Genomic DNA, 20,304 nt, shown 5'->3' with positions numbered 1-20,304 from the left:
CTTGCACTGCTGCAAAGAGGAATCCTTTGATTGCTTGACTTACTCATTGCACAGATTCCTTTTGCAAGCCTGCTATATTCTAGTCGTTGTTCTAGCTGCAGTGGATACAGCTGTTCAAAAATAAAGCAACCCCAGCCTCAGAGGGTTCATAATATATTAGCTGGAAATAGGTAATAAATACTTGTATCAGGTTGTGTTAACTTCTAAGAAAATAAATAAATAAAGCCATGAAAAGGCATGGAGGAAACTTAAATGCGTATTACTAAGGGAAGGAAGTCCATCTAAAAAGGCTACATGTTGTATGATTTCAACCACGCAACATTGTGGAAAAGGCCAGACTATGAACGTATTATAAAGATAAGCGTTTGTGGCTGGAGAGAGGGAAGAAAAAAACAGACACAGAGTTCTGCTGGGGCCCTTTAATACTGAAGATTTAGAAGTCAGGGGACGCTACCAAGCAAGAAGGCTCTCACCACCAAATGAAGAAATGATTTCAAGACGAGGATGATTCACAGGTGGCCAAACGAGACCCCCTGAGGATGGAGCATGAGGCTGAGGGTGCTAGCATTGCGGAGGCCACTGGTGGTCTTGGTAGAAGCTGGTTTTACTGCAGTCAAGTTCACCAAAGCCTGCTTGGAACATGTTGAGAGAGAATGGGAAGAGAAGAAATGGGAACCTCAAGTCGATACAATTCTTTTGACAATTTTTCTATAAAGGTTTGTAGTGATATGCGGTGGTTGATGGTAGGTGTTCAGAGTCAAGGACAAAGCAATTTCTTTTAATCTTCTCTTCCAACCACAGTAGCTGTAGAGAAGAAAAGTTCATTTCTGCGGGCTAGAAATGATCTATTGATTGATTCATGCTGGCTATTTAATTATCTAGGGGTCTGTATTAATGAGACACTTGCCTGGATGTGACACACTGGACCACCCACGACTACAAAGAGCAAAGAGGCCGCTTTGAAAGTGTCCCACACTGAGGTGGGCACAACACCAATTATCTGCAATTTTCTGAAAGAAGAACGCAGGGGCGAGCAGATAGGTAGCACAGGAAGATATCGAGATAGAAATTCGGGCAATCTCAACAAATCATTACTTGAAAGAAACATTTCCTCAGCAATCTTCCCTTTTCAACTGGACAAAAGTTGGAGTCGCTCAATTTAAAAACTTCATTTAAATGTAAATCCGTTAAGCCCTTTAAGCCTTCTCACCCTGTCACGAACAACACCAAATGTCTGGAGACAGGACAACCACTTTGTTTTGCGAACAGAAGCTGCAGGTCAGGACGCAGAGGGCACAGGGGAGGGTGGCTCATCTCTGCCCCACATCTGGAGCCTCTGTTTGGAGGACCCGAATGGCAGCTGGCAACTCTGTGGGCTGAGGGCTGGACACATCTGCAGGCTATTCACGCACCTGTCTGGCTCCTGCCCTGGGATGGCTTCAAGGCTGTTGACCAGAGAGAGACCTCTCCAATGTGGTGATCCCATGGCAGTCGGCCTCTTACCTGTGTCTCAGAGTTCCCTGACCCAACGCCCCAGCACAAGTGGCAGAGGCTGCAGAGTCTTTAGGACCCTGCCTGCGAAGTCACAATGTCACTTCTGTTATACTATGTTGGTCAAAACAGTCATACCCAATTCATCCAAACTCAATTCACCCCAATCAATTGCATTTTACCCAGATTAAAGGGAGGGGACAGGGTCCTCTCAAAGAACCTGCAGTCATGTTTTAAATCCACCGCCCTCCATTTAGCAGGGGGAAGAAAATTAAGACAAGGTGGTTAGGTCACTCGTCCAAGGTCATACAGCTGGGTGCTCAAGGTTAAGTCTGGCTTCTCAGCCTCTACACTCCACTCCTTCCTGACCACCCTATACAAAGAGCAATCCCATTCCCCTCCCCTCCACGGATCCCGGTCACACTGCTTTGTTTTCTCTATAATACTGACCATCCCTGCCATGACCCATGGACACTGGGACGTTGTCTCATTCACTCTTACATCTGTCAGCTAGGAGAGTGCCCGGCAGGTAAGAGATGCAAATTAATTAACTAATTAATTAATTTAATTAAAAAAAACCAATCTTGTTTACTTGACCAATACTAAATATTTAAAGAAACTCTAAAGTTCCCAAGAGGTCAATCTTTAAAAGCTAAAGTCCGCTCAACCACAAGCCTTACAGGTGGGAATCAGAAGCCCTTCAAACACTCTCAACCATATCTCTCCAGATACTTGGATTTGTCTCAAGGAGGCATTAGGGGGGTTTGCTCTCACACAACTATTTGAGAGGAGGCATATTTTGGGGCTGTACATTTTCCTGCTGATAAGGAAATATAACCACCACCACCCTGATAATACCTTTCCTACACCTGCTTTAGCTAGCCTTCATAAGAGCCTGCTCTTTTACCTCTACCTGTTCAGGTCATTTGCTGAGACCTTCTAATCTCTCACCCCATCCAGCTTCAACCTCTCCTCGTTCCTATGCAGGCCCTAGGCACCAGCCCTCCTAAACCCCTTGCAATGCCCCCCAACTATGTCATGTTTCCTATGCCTCTGTTACTATTACTGCAATGTCTCTCCCCTACTCTTACGTGGTCTCCTGGTTCAAATTAAGCGTAGCCTCCTGATCCCTGAAACCTGTGCATGTTACCTTGTAGATTGCTACCTTTGCAAATGTGATTAAGTTAAGGATCTCCAGATTATCCTGGATTATCTGTGTGGGCCCTAAATGCCATCACACGTGTCCTTAGAAGAGAGGCGGAGAGAGAACAGGCACACAGAGAAGAACAGAGGTCATGGGGCCACAGAGGCAAAGATTAGAGTGATGGGGCTACAGATTTAAAATAAAAATAAAAAAATTCAGGCAGCCATCAGAAGCGAGAAGAGGTAAGGAAGGACCCACCCCTAGAGCCTGCAGCAGCTCAGCCCAGAGGACACCTTGATTTCAGCTCCGTGCCACGGGTTTCCGACTTCTGACCGCCAGACCACTGAGGGAAAACATTTTTGTTCTCCTAAGCCACCCAGTATGTGGCAATTTGTTACAGCCACCACAGAACACTAACACACCTTTCCCAGAACACCTGCCGCAAACAACCCTGTCCTCCAAGTCTCCACTAGGTGGTCCCGACTGCAACCTGTGCCTCCTTCCAGCAGAACTAGGGGCCACACACTCACCTCTCCACTGGAGAGCAGGTAACATCCGTGTGTGAAGCGGCTGGGTGGAGACTCTTACACACCAAATGGCACGTCCTGCAGAGTACCAAGAAAAAGAGAGAAACCACAATAGAAAGATGGGAAGAGAGGATAAAAGATACCTTACTCAAGAGGCTATGCAAATGGCTATTAAGCATATGAAGAGGTGTTCAAATTCATTAGTAATCAAAAAAAATTAAAATAAAATGAGATGTCACTAAAGCTGGGAAACACCAGAGTTGGTGGGACTAAGAATTTTGGAATGTCCACACCCCACTGGTGGGTGGGAAATGCAGCTGTTCTGGAGAGAAAAATCAGATACATATGCAACCATATGACCCAACCCTCCCACTCCCAGATGTGTTTCTCCAAAGAGTTCCTCCCACAGGTCCGCCAGGGGAAGGAACATGGTCACTCTGATGATCACAGCAAGTCACAGAGAATGGGAGCAGCCAGGTAGTCATCATTGGAGCCAGAACTAGGACTACGCAGAGGACATTCACCCCAGAGGACCAAGTACTAGCAGCAGTTAGAAGCTACCACACACACACACACACACACACATGCTCACACTCACAACAACAGCATGACGGATCTTAAAACCCAAGGATGAGTGCAAAAAGTAAGATGCAGAATGAGATTTCTGTAATAACACCTTATGTAAATTAAACTCCGCATATACAAAGCACTGTATATCATAACAGAACACCTACGGACAGAAAGATAAATGTCAAATACATTAGAAGGTGTCCTATGGGGAGAGGAGGATGGGCATTAAGGAAAAGCAAATAAACGGATAAATAGATGCAACCATAAATGGGAAGGGCTGGGCAGGGACCGATGCTATTAAGAGGACAGTGCGCACACTCTTTGGAGATCTGGGGGGAACAAAAAGGCTTCCAGTCCCTTGACTCCTTCCATCGATGTAGCAGAATGGATGCTGCGTGACTTCAGAAGCTAGGCCACGAAAGGAGTTCTCCCTCCAGGACCCTTCCTCTCCGAATCCAGCTGCCATGCCCCAAGATGGAAGTCAGGCCACACGGCGACGTGGTTCAGATATGCTCGGTCAACAGTCTCCCAGCTGAGCCCCACTTTAAGTCATTTCAGCCCAAGAGTCAAACATGTGAACAAAGACACCACGTTGGAAGGAGACCCTGAGCTACAGCTCTGCCAGCTCCCAGCTGTTGGAGTTACCACCAGAAAGTCTTCCCAACTCAGGCCCCAGACTTCATGGAGCCAAGACAAGACATCCCCTTCTATGTCCTATTCAAATTCCTGACCCACAAATCTGGGAGCCTAATGAAATGGTTGCTTAATGCCACTAAGCTTGAGGATAATTTGTAACTCAGCCACGGACAACCAAAACAGGCCTTATCTCTAGAAGCAACTGCTATTCCACTTCCAGTGCAATGAGCACCTAGATTAGCTAAATATTCTGACTTGTTTTTTCAAAAGAACTGGAAAACTCCAGGTATTGTTTATGACTTTAAAATGTTAGCAAATCACTCAAAAAATTTTCTGAAGTACAGTGCAAGGGAACCAGATCCCACCTGTGCTTCCCAATTAGCCTGGGCCTCACTGATTTCTGCATCTATTCGGGATGATAACCAAGTCCTAGAAATGGATAGTGGTGATGGCTGCACAGCATTGCAGATATACTTAAAGCTGCTGAACTGTATGTTTTAAAATAAGAAAATATTTAAAAACATCAATACCAAATATGATTATTCTACTTCCAATGTATAGGAAAAACAAGACACAGAGTCACATGTGAACTGATACCACTGGGATGTGGTTAAAAAAAATAATTCCCAATTTTAAGAAACTCAACAAGCCACCGAAGGAGAGATGAAGGGAAACATGTAAATTATAAGAGACTTGGAAGAAAGATCTATATGGAATCCTAATTTGCATAAAAACAATTGAGGCAATTTAAATACTGAATATTTGATGATCTTAAGGAAGTACGGATCATTTATTCTAGCATGATAATAATCTTGCAAGTATGTTTCCAAAAAGAGTCTCTAAGATGCATACTGAAACACAGGTGAATGGATACGATGTCTAGGATTTGCTTAAAAACAGCTGGGAAGGAGACACAATGTGTCAATAATGTATATGCAAATGGCCTGGGGATTTAATTTGCCCCAAGATCAATATGAGCCAGGAAAGTGAGGAATCTGCTATAAAAGTTAATCCCACCTTAGGCTAACATCCCAATAAGATCCTCTGTGTCTAGGCCTGCTCAGGTATGTCTAAGGTATTGGGTTCAATTCTGGACCCCAGAACTTACAGGGGCATTGTCAGAGTACAAGCTACTTATTGCCACATTAAGTCTGGAGAAGAGAAAACTCAATTAAGGATACATTGGTGGACATTCCAGGGAAGCACCTTTTGGCTAAATATAGGGATAATCTCCACATCAGGAAGTAGCATGGGACATCACAGAATTTTTCAATTTATTCTACTCCCTTATCTCTAAGAGCAAAGTAGGAGGATAACTCTATTCCATGTGGTAGCAGCACAAACTAAAAATGTCTCAGAAATTCGTCTGCTGTTTAAAAATCATGTGAATTTCCATTCTACACAATAAATAGAAAGATGGTGATGTAGAAGCACGCATGCCTCTTGTGGTTTGCTCTGTCACTCATACACTATCCCTTATTGCGGTGTGAGAGGAGCTTTACCCCAGGCTGGAACTCAGAGAGGTGTAGACAGAGCTCCTGCCCCTTCTAAGCTCCGTGCCCTTGAGCAAGTGATTTAACCTCTGTGGGTCTCGGCTGTACTCATCTATAAAATCGGACTACTTATACTTGCTTTACTGGGTTGAAGACATGGATGAATGATGCTCTACATAGCAATTACAACTGTCATTTCTTGTGCATTTGCTGTGAATCCTGTATAGCCAGTTCTGCTATAATGATTATTTTGAAAACAGGAATTTGTTCCAGCACCACTGATATAGGAGGGAATAATTTGAGAATAACGCCAATTCCATGTTTACTTAGGTAAGATTCCATCTGCAAGAAAGTCTAGGTGCGCCCAGCCAAACCACGCTACGTGAGAACACACAAAACACCGTGAACATGGACCAGTTCCCTCAGTGGGAAACACAGGGCGTGTATGTGAGCCGCACCCAAGTGCATCTGGTTTAGTCTCTACACCTGATTTCAAATAACTCTTCTCTTACTGCTGCACAGTAACTCACAAGCCGCGGTCCTGCTGACACCCACTTACGCAAGTAAACTTTAGGTCCCTCTTAAGATGAAGTGCCATTTACTGTGGTATTTATACAGTTCTTAACCCTTTAATGAGCCAAGCTGTGCTATCATTTTATTAGGTCCTTATCATGTATGTATTTCACTGCTGAAGTTTTTGGGTGTTCTTCCCCAAACCCCATTTTTCCCTAAGCCCTGTGGTTTTTAATGTGTGATTTTTGCAACTTTGCATAGTATGATGAGTTTTAGGAGCACCTATGTTGTGTTACAGCAGATCTGGCTGCACTAAACAGCTTGCGTGCTTTGAATTTCCAGTAACTCGGTGCAATGGATGCTATTACTGTCCTGACATTTACATGACAGCTGCTGCTGTTACTAACAGTAACAATTAAGAAGGTTCAGATTTGCAAAAAGGCCCCTTGTCGGTGCCTAGGGCACTTGACCTTCATGGATGGTCTGGAAGTTGAATGAGCAGTGATAGGTTTTTGTTTGGAGGTGTGGACCCTCCCATTTCTCACAGTCTCCAATTCTGGAGTTCTTGGGCCTGGGAGACCCAATGAGAGGCCTCCATGAGCCAGTGCCCTGTCTGCCACTCACCTGCCTGACAGGTCAAACAGGCCATGGCCTTGGCATCTCCCTCCTACTCAGTGCTGGGAGCTGCCTTCTTAATGTGTGACTCAGTCTCTTCACTAAAAGATCAACTGATCGATTGTTGGAGATGCTTATTACAGTTCGGCCAAATACTTTTCATAAAATCTGCATGATTACTTATGGCCCAGATGTCTGAAACATCTGTCACTTCCCGTCCCATGTTCACCATGAAATGAAGGCCCAAAATGAGTCATTGGAGGATTCATGTAATGGATCAGAATTGTTTCCACATGCCCTCACAGGTCCCTGTCATTCTCAGTGTGTCTGTCTCCATAGGCCTCCCTTCTGGGGAGCTTTTTCTGGAATAAGTGACCCCTTGAAATCAAAAGCTAAGAAGTTCATTTCTTCATTAGTCAACACATTTGATTGACAGTCTCCTATGTGCTAGAAGCCATGCCTGGTGCTGAGAGTGCAGCTGGAGGCAGTATAAATACAGACAACGCCATCCACCTACATGGCATGTAGTCTAGTGAGGCCCTAAAATCGAACACAAGTCTGCATGTATATTTTAGAGACATGTTTGCACGTTCCATGTGGCATTACGGGGGAAATGCCCACAATCTCAGATTTCTAGGGTAAAAGGGCGGGGGGGGGGGGTGAGTTACAACACCAGCTTTGTCACTTCCTAGATTTATCTCCTAGAGTGACTTGTTCCCTCCTTGGTTTTCTCGTCTGTACACGGGGACCGTGCCTATATTGAAGTGTTGCCATGCAGATTACGGAGTCCATGGCGCAGAAGCCCTGGCCAGGTTAGAGCACCATCCTGACATGCCAAGGTTGCAGGTTTGATCCCTGGTCAGGGCACACACAAGAAGCAACCAATGATGCATAACTAAGTGGAACAACAAATCAGTGTTTCTCTCTCTCTCTCCCTCCTTTCCTCTCTCTCTCTAAAATCAATCAATAATTTTTTTTAAAAAATATATGGTGTATAAAGCACCCAGCACAGTGGTACATATTAAAAACATGTCTGTTGTTTCGCCCTTTCAACTCGGCCATCAGGCGTTCGGGGGAGCAAGCCCAGGGGTGTCCGAGCCAGGGTTTTCTGGAGGCTCACTCATTAAGGAGCACTCTGGTTACACCTGGGAGCCTCACTCCAGTTCAGGTCCTATGGACCGGGGTTCGGAACATAAGCAAGCCTGGGACTGAGTCCAGAAAAGACAGTTTACCGAAGCCTTGGTGTGAGATAGCCTCATCAACCTGCAGCCCCCCACCCCTCGCCTGGCCCCTGGGAAAGCCTGCAGAAAACCAACCATTTTGTTGATAGAAAAAGAAGCAACAGAAGCCACAAGCCCTTCCCCACCCACATCTGCATTTGCTCCTCTGAAACTGAGTTTTCTTGATCCTTCTTAAATGGTAGTTTTTAATCCATTAATCCACTTCTTAACTGTGTTCGACATAAACATTTAGTTGCCGGCTCATTTTTCACTGAGGGCTAAGGAGGAAATAATTCTAATATCAATCAAATTCACAAAAGGTTATTTTTTTTCCATTACGAAAGGCAATAATACCTTACTTTCCCCAGCATTGTCAGGAAATGAGCTGCAAAGAACCAACTGTGTTACCTGAGAGCCATGACTTAGATTTGGGTTTAGGCAAGAGAATTGCCAGATACAATATTGCCCCCAGAAGTGACTTTTCCTGAGAACGTAACGGAACTTCATTAAAACATATTGAGTGTACTATGTGCTAGAACCTTTCAACACATTAGCCCTAACCTCTCCACACCCTTGGAAATAAGAATTATTCTCAGCTTTTTAATAAGGAAACTGAGGCCCAGGGGTTGAGGCCAAAGGATGCTTGCTCGCCCCTTTTTTGGAATGGCCTTTCTTGACTCTACTAGGTCCCCGCAGAATTTATGCCACAGAATCCAACTGTGCTCATGGAATTATACTCATCAAAACTGTATTCAGCAATCCAGTCCATTTTTTGTTGTATTGTTTTTCCCTCATCAGTCAGGCCCCCACAGGTAAGGATGCTGTTTTTCTTGTTCATTCGGTCAATAACCATGTGTGTCTCCTGAGTGCCAAGCTCCAATCAAACCACTGGAGACTCAGTAGTGAGCGTGATGGCATTAGGGCTTCAGGAACTTCTAGTCCAGCTCACAGCCCTGCACTCCCCAGCCCCCGGCTCAGGGCCCCGCACACAGCAGGCGTGGCATAGATACCCTGAGTGTCCGAGGGCCCAAAAGTCAGGTTCCCTGCTCCCAGGTCCTCCTGTGCTCATGCCTCTCCCTCTTCCTGTGTCCTTCACAAAGTCCTTTAGGAGCTGCTACTTCCTCCTGCTTCTTTCTCACCGTCTCACCTGCCCTCTTCACAACTCAGCCGTGCCAAACCAAACAAGCCTTAGTCAAACAAGGCTCTCTCGGGTCTCCCTGCCTTGGAACACACCATTCCCTCTGCTTGCATTGCACGGCCCACCGGATTCAAACCCCACCCAACACCAGCTCCTCTCAGAAGCCTTCACTGCAGACGAAGCCGTCTCGCTGCACCACCCCAAAGCACCTGGCTTGTACCTATATTAGGGCATGCGTCCCACTGCGCTGGTGGTATTTCCTGGCTGCCTTTGCAACTTGGCTGGGAGCTCTTTGAGGATAGAGAGGGTCCACACGTTGCTCACTTTTGCATCATTTTGTGTCTGCTCAGTGGCTTCCAATTCCAACTACAAGTAATAGCCAATGCAACTAACTGGCTAGAATAATGAAGACATTCGTTATCTTACAAAATAAGAAGATTGGGGTACAGAGATCACAGGAGTGCTTAATTCAAAACTTAAATGAACCCTTCAATGAATCAACATTTTCCGTAGTCGCGCTCTTTCCTCCATTAGCGATACCTGCGCTTAGTGATGATAAGATGGTGGCCACAATTTCAGGCCTCTCACCTGGACACAGTAATTAATGTCAGCAAAAGGAAACATGCAGAATGGAAACCTCTTTGTAAGATTAAAAAACCCTTTTGCAGGCAATCGAGGAGATTTCCCTTCATATCTTACGGGCCAGACAAATGGCACTTGTCCATCCCTAAACCAGTCCCTGGAAAGGGGAATGAGACCATGTTGATGGCAGATACTAACTTTTCTCTCCTTCTGAAAGACATAGCTTCAGGGAAGGGTGAACAAAGTCAGGGATCTGTTAGCAGGGAAGAATGGATCAGGTTGACACACCAGTAAACATCTGTCACACCCCTGGTGACTTTTCACTCTTCTCCCAAATAACACAGGTTCATGGCCAACAATGGACTATTGCTCATGGTAGACCTGAGACAAAACTAGCTTGTTTATTGAAGGAAGTGACCGGGTCAGCTCTAGTTGGTTTTTCACTACGCAGGCCCACCTCCCTCCAGTCCTACTGCTCATGCTGGATCGGTGCTGTGAAATTTATTCACTCACTCAGCAGAAATGTGTGGAATTCCATCATGTGACAGCTCATGAACCAGGTGCTGGGGACACAGGAAATAAGCCACAGATCCCACCCTCAAAAAAATAGGGCAGTTTACTGCTCAGTCTCATTTGTCTTTTTTTTTTCCCTCTCTCTCTCCAGAATATGAGATAGGCCAGGAAGCTATTTCCCTTGTACAGACTGAGAAACCAAAGTACAAATTAGCAATGTGATGTTCCTGCCAGCACAAAACCTCGTCTCAGACAGAGATGATCAGAAATGCAACTGGCCAATTATAGCTCCAACACCAATTTCAGTCAGCTTGCAGTGACCCTATCTGAGATCTACTCCAGGGATAACGTGGGAAAAGAAGCATTTCATCCTATGAGATGTTCCTGGGAAGGAAAGGGTCCAAGGTCAAATAATTACGTGAAATGCTGCCTGGGAGCCCTGACTTGCCCTGAAGAGTCACAATTTACGTTAATGGACTGAGGGCTCTGAGAAGTCCTACAATAAATAAGTTAGATTCGTTCATCAGGTCAAAATTTTATTTTCTCACAGAGCACTTTCTTACTGCCTCACCCCTCCGAGCATCATTTATCCATGAAATAGTCACTGAGCATCTTCTACGTATGTGACATGCACTACATACCTGTGAGCAAAGCATGGATCTTCATGGACTGTATACAACAGTGGTTCTCAACCTTCCTAATGCCACGACCCTTTAATACAGCTCCTCATGTTGTGGTGACCCCCAATCATAAAATTATTTTTGTTGCTACTTCATAACTGTAATTTGGCTACTGTTATGAATCGTAATGTAAATATCTGATAGGCAGGATGCATTTTCATTGTTACAAATGGAACCTAATTAAAGCATAGTGATGCATCACAAAAACAATATGTAATTATATATATGTTTTCCGAGGGTCTTAGGCGACCCCTGTGAAAGGGTCGTTTGACCCCCAAAGGGGTCGCAACCCACAGGTTGAGAACCGCTGTTAGACAGTAACAGAACAAAATCCCACATCAGCAGAAACAGTGCTTCCTGGGGTAATGAATAGTAATAGGAAACAAGGAAGATCACGTGAAGGCGGGAGAAAGCAAGGCAGGGAAATATGTAATTGAATGACAGGGTAGTCAGCCAGATTACGGGCTCCCTTGAGGGCAGTTACCCCCTGAAGGGTCTGGAAAAGAGGATTTCTCCTGGCATTTTAAAGGTCTGTTAACCTAGATGCACAAGGACAATGGATGGGGCTTGCTGAAGGTGAAGGAACAGCTTTCAGAGGCTTGGAATTGACTGCCCTGTTCAGTTAGGAATTTATGATCAGATCCCTCTCTGAGGTTACTTTCGGTCACTGAACTTGTCAGTTTATTCGGTAGCCCCTTTTTCATTCACACCCACTCCTGGCTCCTGTAAGGCCCTTTCCACACTGCTGCTTTTGGCCTTTGAAAAGAAACCAAATGTGTGTGTGTGTGTGTGTGTGTGTGTATGTGTGTGTGTGTGTTCATATACATAAATAGTCAATCTGCTTTCAAAAAGTGGAAGGACCTTAGATTGTATTTGGTTCAGTGTTTTTCAAACTTTATGTTTAATCATAAGAATCACCTTAGGGCACTTGTTAAAAATTCAGGTTCCTGGGCCCCACCCTCAACCTACTTACTAGGAATCTCCTAGGGAGGAGCCTGGGAATTCCTTTTTAATAAATACCTCAGGTGGTTCTTATGATTAGGCAAGTTTAGGAAATCCTGACATAATCTCTTAGTCGGAGTGAGATTCAGCTATGTTGTCTGTAGGTGCACAATCTTGACATAGGAGGGCTTAAATAATATAAAGGTTGAATTGTCTCATGCCATGGGAAGTCTGAAGATAAGTCGTTCTGGGTTTGGTTTAGCAGCACTGCCCTGGGCTGGCATCTTTGCGAGTCCCTTGGTCTCGCCTCATAGTTACAGAATGGCTGCGTCAGCTCCAGATATCACAGCCTTACCTGACAATGTCTCAGGCAGGACAAGAAGAGGGATGGGAGCAAAAGAACCTTTCCTTGTGCCATGTTCTCCTTTTATTAGGGAGAGAGATTTCTTTTTTTCCCTGAAGCCCAGAAGCAGGGTCGTGGCCAGAGCAGAGTCGCATGCTCGCCTCTAATCTAGACCAACCACTAGCAAAGAGAACTGGAACCGCCATGGTGACATTAGAGCAGTGGTGATTGGCCCCCTACAGCTTGGCACACGACCACCCTAACAAAGCCAGGGTTCCATTAGCAAAGAAGAAGGGGAAATGACTGTTGTGGGCCCTGGAGAGCCTCAGTGCTGTTCACGAAATAATTCTAGTTCTCCGCCCCTTCCAGATACATGTGGGATCACCCTTTTCATTTCTGTCCAGTGAAATGTGAGCGAGTCATGTGTATAGCTTCCACGAAAAGCTTTATGAGCCAATGCAAGATTTACTACATTCCCTTTTCCTGCCTGGAAATTCATGGAACCAAGTTCATGGGGCTTCTATTGACTGGGTCCCTGAGTGACGACCTGAACCTCTCTTGCCAACCCCGTGGACAGGTAGCATGAGTAAGAAAGAAACCTTCATTGTGAGAAACCATAGGGATTTGGGGGTTATTTGTTACTGCAGCACAGATCAGCCTGTCCAGCTGGAAGGAGAACATGTAGACCACTCCAGCTGGAAAGGGCAGGCCAGAAGCACCTGCTGGGAAGACCGCACAGAAGTACCTGCAGGAAAACGTCATTTGGTGGCAGCTGGCATAACAGCTGGACCATCTCTCTCTTGACTGCGTTTCTGAAAAAAAGAAAAAAATTCTCCCTTTGAAAGAAGCAAATGATACCCATGGAAAAGATGGTGCCATTTTTCTATCTCTCCCCCACGAATTCTCACAAAATCCAGAAGACAATAACCCCTGAGACAGAAGCACTTTGCTAAGTGCTTATTAGATGCTGAGCCCATGAGAGGGCTGCTGTTGTTATCACTCTAATTTTTCAATGAGGAAATGGAGTCCTAAAGAGTTTAAGTAACTTGTTCTAGATTATACACATAGTGAGTATTGAAGCTGCAACAGAAAGTCCCTTTGGCTCCACTCCTGCTTGATATATTATAAGGTCTGCATCCTGGGGCCAAGGAGAGTTCCAGCTGTGAAATCTGAGAATTTTGCTACAGGTGCCTCCTTTCCTCAGGGACCAGGTAAGTATATGATCCACACAGAGCCCATCAGAAGTGCACCCAATCACCAGCAAAAGGGGCCACTGGAGAAGAATCAGCATCCTCCCAGGCCAATCTCCTGCCCAACTATTTATGAACCACTCTCCATTCTACCTTCATCTCTCTGCAGCAGCTCCATGATGATACCAGACTAACAAGAGCATCCATCCAGATCCTTTAGTCAGGCCTCACCTGGGCTGGCCCAAGTCATAAGGGATACAGAGGCTTCGACTCTAGAAAGGGGAAGAGGGGTGTTGTCTAGACAAACACAGCAATGCTCACAAGACAAAGAAGACCCCTTCATTGCCTTTCTCCTTCCCTGCTCCTGTCCCCACTCATGTGTCCCTGTGTCTGTGTGAGATCTTCTTCTCAACACCACCTCCTCATTTCTATACTCTTTGTATATACATCTGTCTGCCCCACTGGACAGAAAAAGTGTGAAGCACAGGGAGTATGTTTGCTTCATCTTCATTTCCCTGGTACCCAGCCCAGTGCCTAGCACAGAGTGCATGCTCTCTGAATACATAAATGAAGACTATTGCTCACGTGGGGCCTGGATCATCGTCATTCTGCAACACTTTACTGCCTACAACATTCTTTGACTTTTGCGTTTCTCAGCAATGCTTGTGAACCAAGCCAGGCAGATTTTATTCCCCTTTTTATGGAGGAGAAAGCAAGGCTCCAATATTTCAAGTTTCTTGGCTAAGATCACCAGAGAGCAAATGGTACAGACCCCATTACAAATGTAGCGGGAGCACTATAAGTATTTGTTTGGCAGCTAGGAAAAGAAGCAGAGACGTGCAGAAAGAAAAGAAAGACAAGTAATTTGGATCCAACCCTCATTCAATGGTCTGACCATCGGCCCATGATAATGTGGCAGGGCCCACACTGAAGGGCTGAATCAATGATTGTTTTTGTTTTTGTTTTGTTTTTTTTTTAAATCAAAGCTTGTTTTTATAGCCAGAGAGAAGTGGACATATTTTCACATTGACTAATTATCAAACGGCAATTTTAGAAATGTCGTTAGACTGTAATAGAGATAAAATGCAATTTAGATATGCATTTCCCCGTTCTAATTATCATTCATCCATCAGCCATGGAGGTCAAGTTGTGTTTCATCTTCCTCCGCGGCCACTGCTTTCGGTTTCAGCCTTCCTGTAACTTCCATGCTGTACCTAAGGGGAAAGGCATGTGCCTGGAGGCCGGCAAGGTAAGGTGATTCTCTTTGTTAAAAGAAGACCAGAAAGATTCGTTGTAACACTGGTTTTCCTCAGCTACCCGGTCTTGTCCGCACCTTCACAAACACACCCACTTGGATACACTGTGTATATTTTAAGAAACTCCTGATGGTTCTACAAACAAAGATGACTCTTTGCACGAAGGTTTTCTGCAGCCTTAGCAAGCATCATGTCTGAATCCTTGAAGTCATCTATTTTTTATGTGTAAACAAACAGTGGGAGGAAAGGAGATGGCATCCATACAATTTTAATGAACAAAATTCCCATCAGTCATCAAAGGGAAACAAAAGGTAGCTTAATGGGCACAAAGAAGCTATTTTCCTAGTGATTTTTCTGCGCAGCTCTCCTGGGAAGAGGAGTGGCTTCTAAATTAAAAAGAAAAAATGATGCTCTGAGTGGATTTTTTCCTGTCATTTCATTGGCTTTGATCTTACATTTCCTAAGAAAAAAGCATTTAACCTCCAGTGTCAGATTAATGTTCGAAACGCATGCTTTATTTTAAATTCATTTTTGAGACCATAAAAACTCTTTGGATCAGGCCAAAGCTGTATCTTCACACCTGAACTTACAACGATTCAGACAAAGGGTTGTATTCAAACAATCAATTTGCTTCCAAACCATCCGCTGGATTCAGGTATATAACTGATTTTTTTCATTGACCATGAATGACTTATTTTTGTGAGAGCACCTATTTTATAAATAAAATTTCCTTAACTAAATTTAACAAGTCATACTGTGTTAAAACCATATGAATACGAAATGGATTCTCCCTTCACCAGAATGGTGGATTCTCCACGGATTTCTCCCAAAGGGCAGTCAAAGGCCCCTCCAGTGACATGAACAGTCTATCATGGATCTGTTTGAATCCCCTTTTCAAGGGAATGAAGTGTATTATGTTGCCAGAAGGACACTCCATCATCTATAATAAATATTCATCTGCATGTATCGTGCACTTGCGCCGCATGACTGATGAACTCCAGCCCCAGAAATGAACGGGAAACTCTCTAAGACAAATGTCACCTTTCAGGGCTGTTCTTACAGATAAATTGCAGTTAGATTTCAACAAAGTCGGTAATTTCATGCTTTCCAACTGGGGCCTGATCTAGCTCAGACAGTCCTCACTCTATATGAGGGTGTTAATACCCAATTTGATCAGTTGGGTTTTGGCAAGCTCGTCTCAGGAATAATCAATGATTTGTGCTCAGTTGTCTTATTATTGAAATACAGTTATGCTAAATATACTTGCCCAGGTATTTATGCAATGTGGTCCATTTAAAATTTGGGCAGCTTCGTTTATGGTGGGTAGGAGTATACAGAGGTATAGCTCTTGGAAAGCAAATTGCCCCCTTGCCATAAAATTGTACTCATTCTTTGACTCATGAATCCCCCATCTGGAGATTAATTCAGAATCTTTATAAGGGGGATTATTTATCTCCAAGTCTGCTGAGTTCCTTTTACAGGGGAAAATGCCACACCCTAGGAAAGTCAGAGTTCTCCCCACTCTCAAGCTGCCCCAAGTGGGAGAGAAGGACCCGGCGGACAGTTTCACGTGGGAGAGGAAGCTCAACAAGTCTTCATAAATATGTGAAACTCCCTTTCTCCATGCTGCCTTCTGGGAGGCTTGTTTTGTTCTCCATTAAGTAAGAAGAGATGTGACGCTCAATTCAGAATTTTTAAAAAATGTTGGCGGAACCGTATAGCTGATATCTTACTCGTCATCCATCTCCTCCTAGCACTCCTCTCATTGGTACCAGATCTTGTAAGTAAAAGAGAAAGGCTTCATATATTAGCTTTCATCAAGCATCAATAAGCTTTACACTCAAAGATATCCACTGTGGAGTTATTTATTATTCAACAGTGGGAAATTTTTAGGAGCATAATTCACGCGCTATAACGTGTGATATTAGGCAGCCACTGAAAATAATGTAAACACAATGTGTCAAATGTACTTTAAAATAGAAAAGCAAAAAATATAGAGGGAGGGATGAAGCAGTACTGGCAATACATCACCAATTGTTAAAGCCAAGTGGTAAAAATGTTAGTGTTCATCAGACTGATTTCTCTCTAAAAATAATCAGGATAAAATGATATGTGGGTCAGACTCATTTAACTTCTCTGGAAACTATTTGGGTGTTTACTTGATTTGAATTTTTATTACTTTTCCATATATGATAGTAAATGGTACCCCATATCTGCAGAGGAAGTTTTTTAACTTCTACGATGGCAGACTGGACAAAGTTTACTGATGTGACCTCATTAAAAATAGCATGTACTGAAATATTTAGATCTGGAAAGTGCTTATGAAATGTCTATACTGAGACATTTGCCTTATTTCCAGTTTCAAGGCCATAGGCATTGATACATTCACCACTATCCACCGGCCCTCTTGCCCTCACTGAAATGTTTCAGGTAGGGTGGTTCTTTAAAAGGTTTGTAGAGAACTCCTAAAAAGAAAAGTGTGTCTAGACTTTTTAAATATACAATCCAGCAACCGTTCCCTTTGTTATGTACCCAAGAGAGTTGAAAACTGAATCCACACAAAAACCTGCAAATATTTAGAGTAGCATTATTCATCATTGACAAGCCTTGGAGCAAGTAAGATGCCCTTCAGTCAGTAAATGGATAAATAAACTGTGCCACCTCCAGACAATGCAACGTTAGTCAGTGATAAAAGCGTATGAGCTATCAGGCCATGAAAACACATGAAGAAAACAAATGCATATCGCTAAGAGAAAGAAATCCATCTGAAAAGGCTAGATACTGTATAATTCCAGCTATATGGCGTTCTAGAAAAGGCAAATTATGGAGCTAGTGAAAGATCTATGGGCTTGAGGAGAGGGAGGAGAGGATGATGAGATGGAGCACAGAGGAATTTTAGGGCAGTAGAACCATTCTGTATGATACTCTAATGGTGGATACATGTCATCATAAATTTGTCAAGACAATAGGACATATAAAGCAAAGGACGAACCCTAATGTAAACTATGGGCTTCAGTTAATAATAACGTAGCAGTATTATGTATTCATAAATTATAACAAATATACCATATTAATGCCAAATGTGAATAATAGAAAAAATGTGGATGGGAGAAGGGAGGTATAAGGAACTTTCTTTCTTTTCAGTTGCTCTATAGACCTAAAATTGCACTTAAAAAGAAAGTCTATTAATTTTTAAAATATAATCCTAATACGATGGCTGAAATACTATCTCTGCCACTGAATACAGAGAGGTGGTACCCCAAGTGGTTGAGAGGGAGGTTTAGCCAGGCATGGCTATCATAACATCACTTCTCTGACATGTTGTTTTCATGGCCAAGGCCAAGAGAAGTGCTCAAGGCCTTTGGAGATTTTGCCTGCTTGGACTCTGCCTGCTCCCCAGTTCCGTCACTCTTAGGAAAACTTACAAGGTTGGAAATAAGTCAGAATCTAAAACATCTGACAGAATGTAAATGCCAGACAACTCATACATTCAAACAACATCAATGATAGAACTAATATTTATTGAAACTAAGCAGCAAACTCAAATGCTTAGGCAATGCTGAATTTAGAAAGAAAACACAAGGACACAAAGTCCTTGAGCATGCGACAGAGATGAGAGTGCCTTGTGACTTGAGATTAGGTTTAATATATGACTGTGTGGCCCTAAAAACTCAGAATGTGTGTAATTTGATTGGAATTACAGTTCAAACTATACTTGAAAACCTGACAGGAAAAAAAAGGGGGACAGGAAGGAACATTTATAAAGTCGGAGTCGAGATGTTAAGATGCTGGGATTATGTGTGATTTTAGCATGCCTAAATGACTTTCATCATTTAAATGTATTTTGGGGGGAAGTTGGTCATCAATCATTTGCTTGTTGAACAATGATTCTATGTACATACCATGCCTTCTTAAGGAGCGGGTCCTTGTGTGTGGCCAATATCTTTTATGTCTCAAGCTCAAATATAAAATAAGGAAATGGGATCAGAAATGCGCTGAAGTCCTATCATTGGTAAAACCAGAACTAAAATACAAAGCTGAGGTTCTCGTTCCCTTCTTGGGGAAGCAGCTCTAATACTTTGTCTACCACCCCCTTATTAAAATTCTTGTCGACGCATGCCCCTAGACTGAGCAACCTTCTCACCCATTTCTGCCTCACCGGTACTTAACCTACTGCCTGATGCAAAGTATTGTCCAATAAGCAAACACGCAAGTGCCATCAAATAGTACCGTGTGTTGTTTTTTCATTGATCCCGTATCCAGAATGGCAAATTTTTGACAACAAGGATGACCTCAGCTTATATCCTTTTAGCATCTTTCCAAAACATACAATACCAGGGCAGTCAACGACCAGTGAGTTGATCGATGTTTGAAGACAAAATTTAAAGCCAACAAATATACCAATCCATTTGGCCTCATTATGGGTCATTGACCTTGAGAATTTTAAACCTTACAGAATTATAATAATGCTTTGCATTTATTAAACACTTACTGTGTGCCAGACACGGCATGGGGCATTTTCTTGGTCATCACAAAGCTGTGCAGTAAATATTGTTCATGTCCCTATTTTCTAGTTGAGTAAAATAAGTCTAAGGTCCACAGCCACCGAGAGGTAAAGCTGGTATTCAAGCCCAGGCAGTCTGGCCTCAGAGTCCAAGTTCATAGGCATCCTTTTCCCATGCCTATTTCTTACAAGTTAGCTCTTCCCTGGAGCAGAATTTGCAGGATAGGAGTACGCATTTTATCCACCAAGGATTCTAGTATATTTTCATTATTACCAAATAGTGTTATTGGCATCCTGGTGTTACCATCCCTGGTTTGCATGCAGCATTATCTCTGCCGATGTGCGGCCATGTTATTTGACTTACCACGGACACAAAGACAAGAAGCCAGGCCACAAGTAATGCTGTCTTGATTTCCAAACAGATGAAATCTGGCAAACCATCTATTTTTTGACTTCACGTTCACTCCAACACCAAAATGACGGAAGCTGGCAGGAAAACAGCAAACGCAAAATGTAAACATTGTCAGCGCTTTTAATAAATGATAGTTAATAAAACCTGAAAACGTGGTAGCTCAGAAACTTAACTTCCTTTTTCCCATTATTTAATAATTTATTATATGAAATCCATTGACCTTTCAGGAGGCTTTTTTTTTAGAAGAAGCTGGAGCGTTAATTATGGTTTAGCTACTTTATTGAACAACATTAGCATACAAATAGGACATCAATAACCAATTATAATCTCCATCATGGAAAAGCAGGTCTCTCCCAGAGCCTCTGTGACGGCTAACTCAGCCACTTAAAGATCTCAGCACTTAGTGATGGTGGCATTCAAGGCTCTTCTCGATGGATCCCAAGGGGTCTCTCTAACCTGACATCCTGCTCCTCCCTCTGATCCAGCTGGTCCACCTGCTGCATCAAAGTAGAGCCTGTGCTCGCCCACCAGTGTT

The 20,304-nt window shown here is 43.5% G+C and overlaps 1 long non-coding RNA gene across 1 annotated transcript; it reads right to left on the bottom strand.

Annotated features, from left to right (window-relative positions):
* Window positions 1-421: 421 nt before the first annotated feature.
* Window positions 422-19,833, bottom strand: LOC150003983 (uncharacterized). The gene is made up of 4 exons (XR_016512252.1): window positions 19,722-19,833; window positions 3,166-3,240; window positions 2,894-2,978; window positions 422-1,575 (listed from the first exon to the last, which is right to left on the bottom strand). It is a non-coding gene; the product is annotated as an uncharacterized LOC150003983 (long non-coding RNA).
* Between the last annotated feature and the right edge of the window lie 471 nt (window positions 19,834-20,304).

This window comes from Furipterus horrens, unplaced genomic scaffold, assembly GCF_987537825.1.
Source record: "Furipterus horrens unplaced genomic scaffold, mFurHor1.1.pri manual_scaffold_7, whole genome shotgun sequence".
Classification (NCBI taxonomy): domain Eukaryota; kingdom Metazoa; phylum Chordata; class Mammalia; order Chiroptera; family Furipteridae; genus Furipterus; species Furipterus horrens.
The sequence above is the reverse complement of the archived record's forward strand: the minus strand, read 5'-3'. Positions and strand labels throughout refer to the sequence as shown.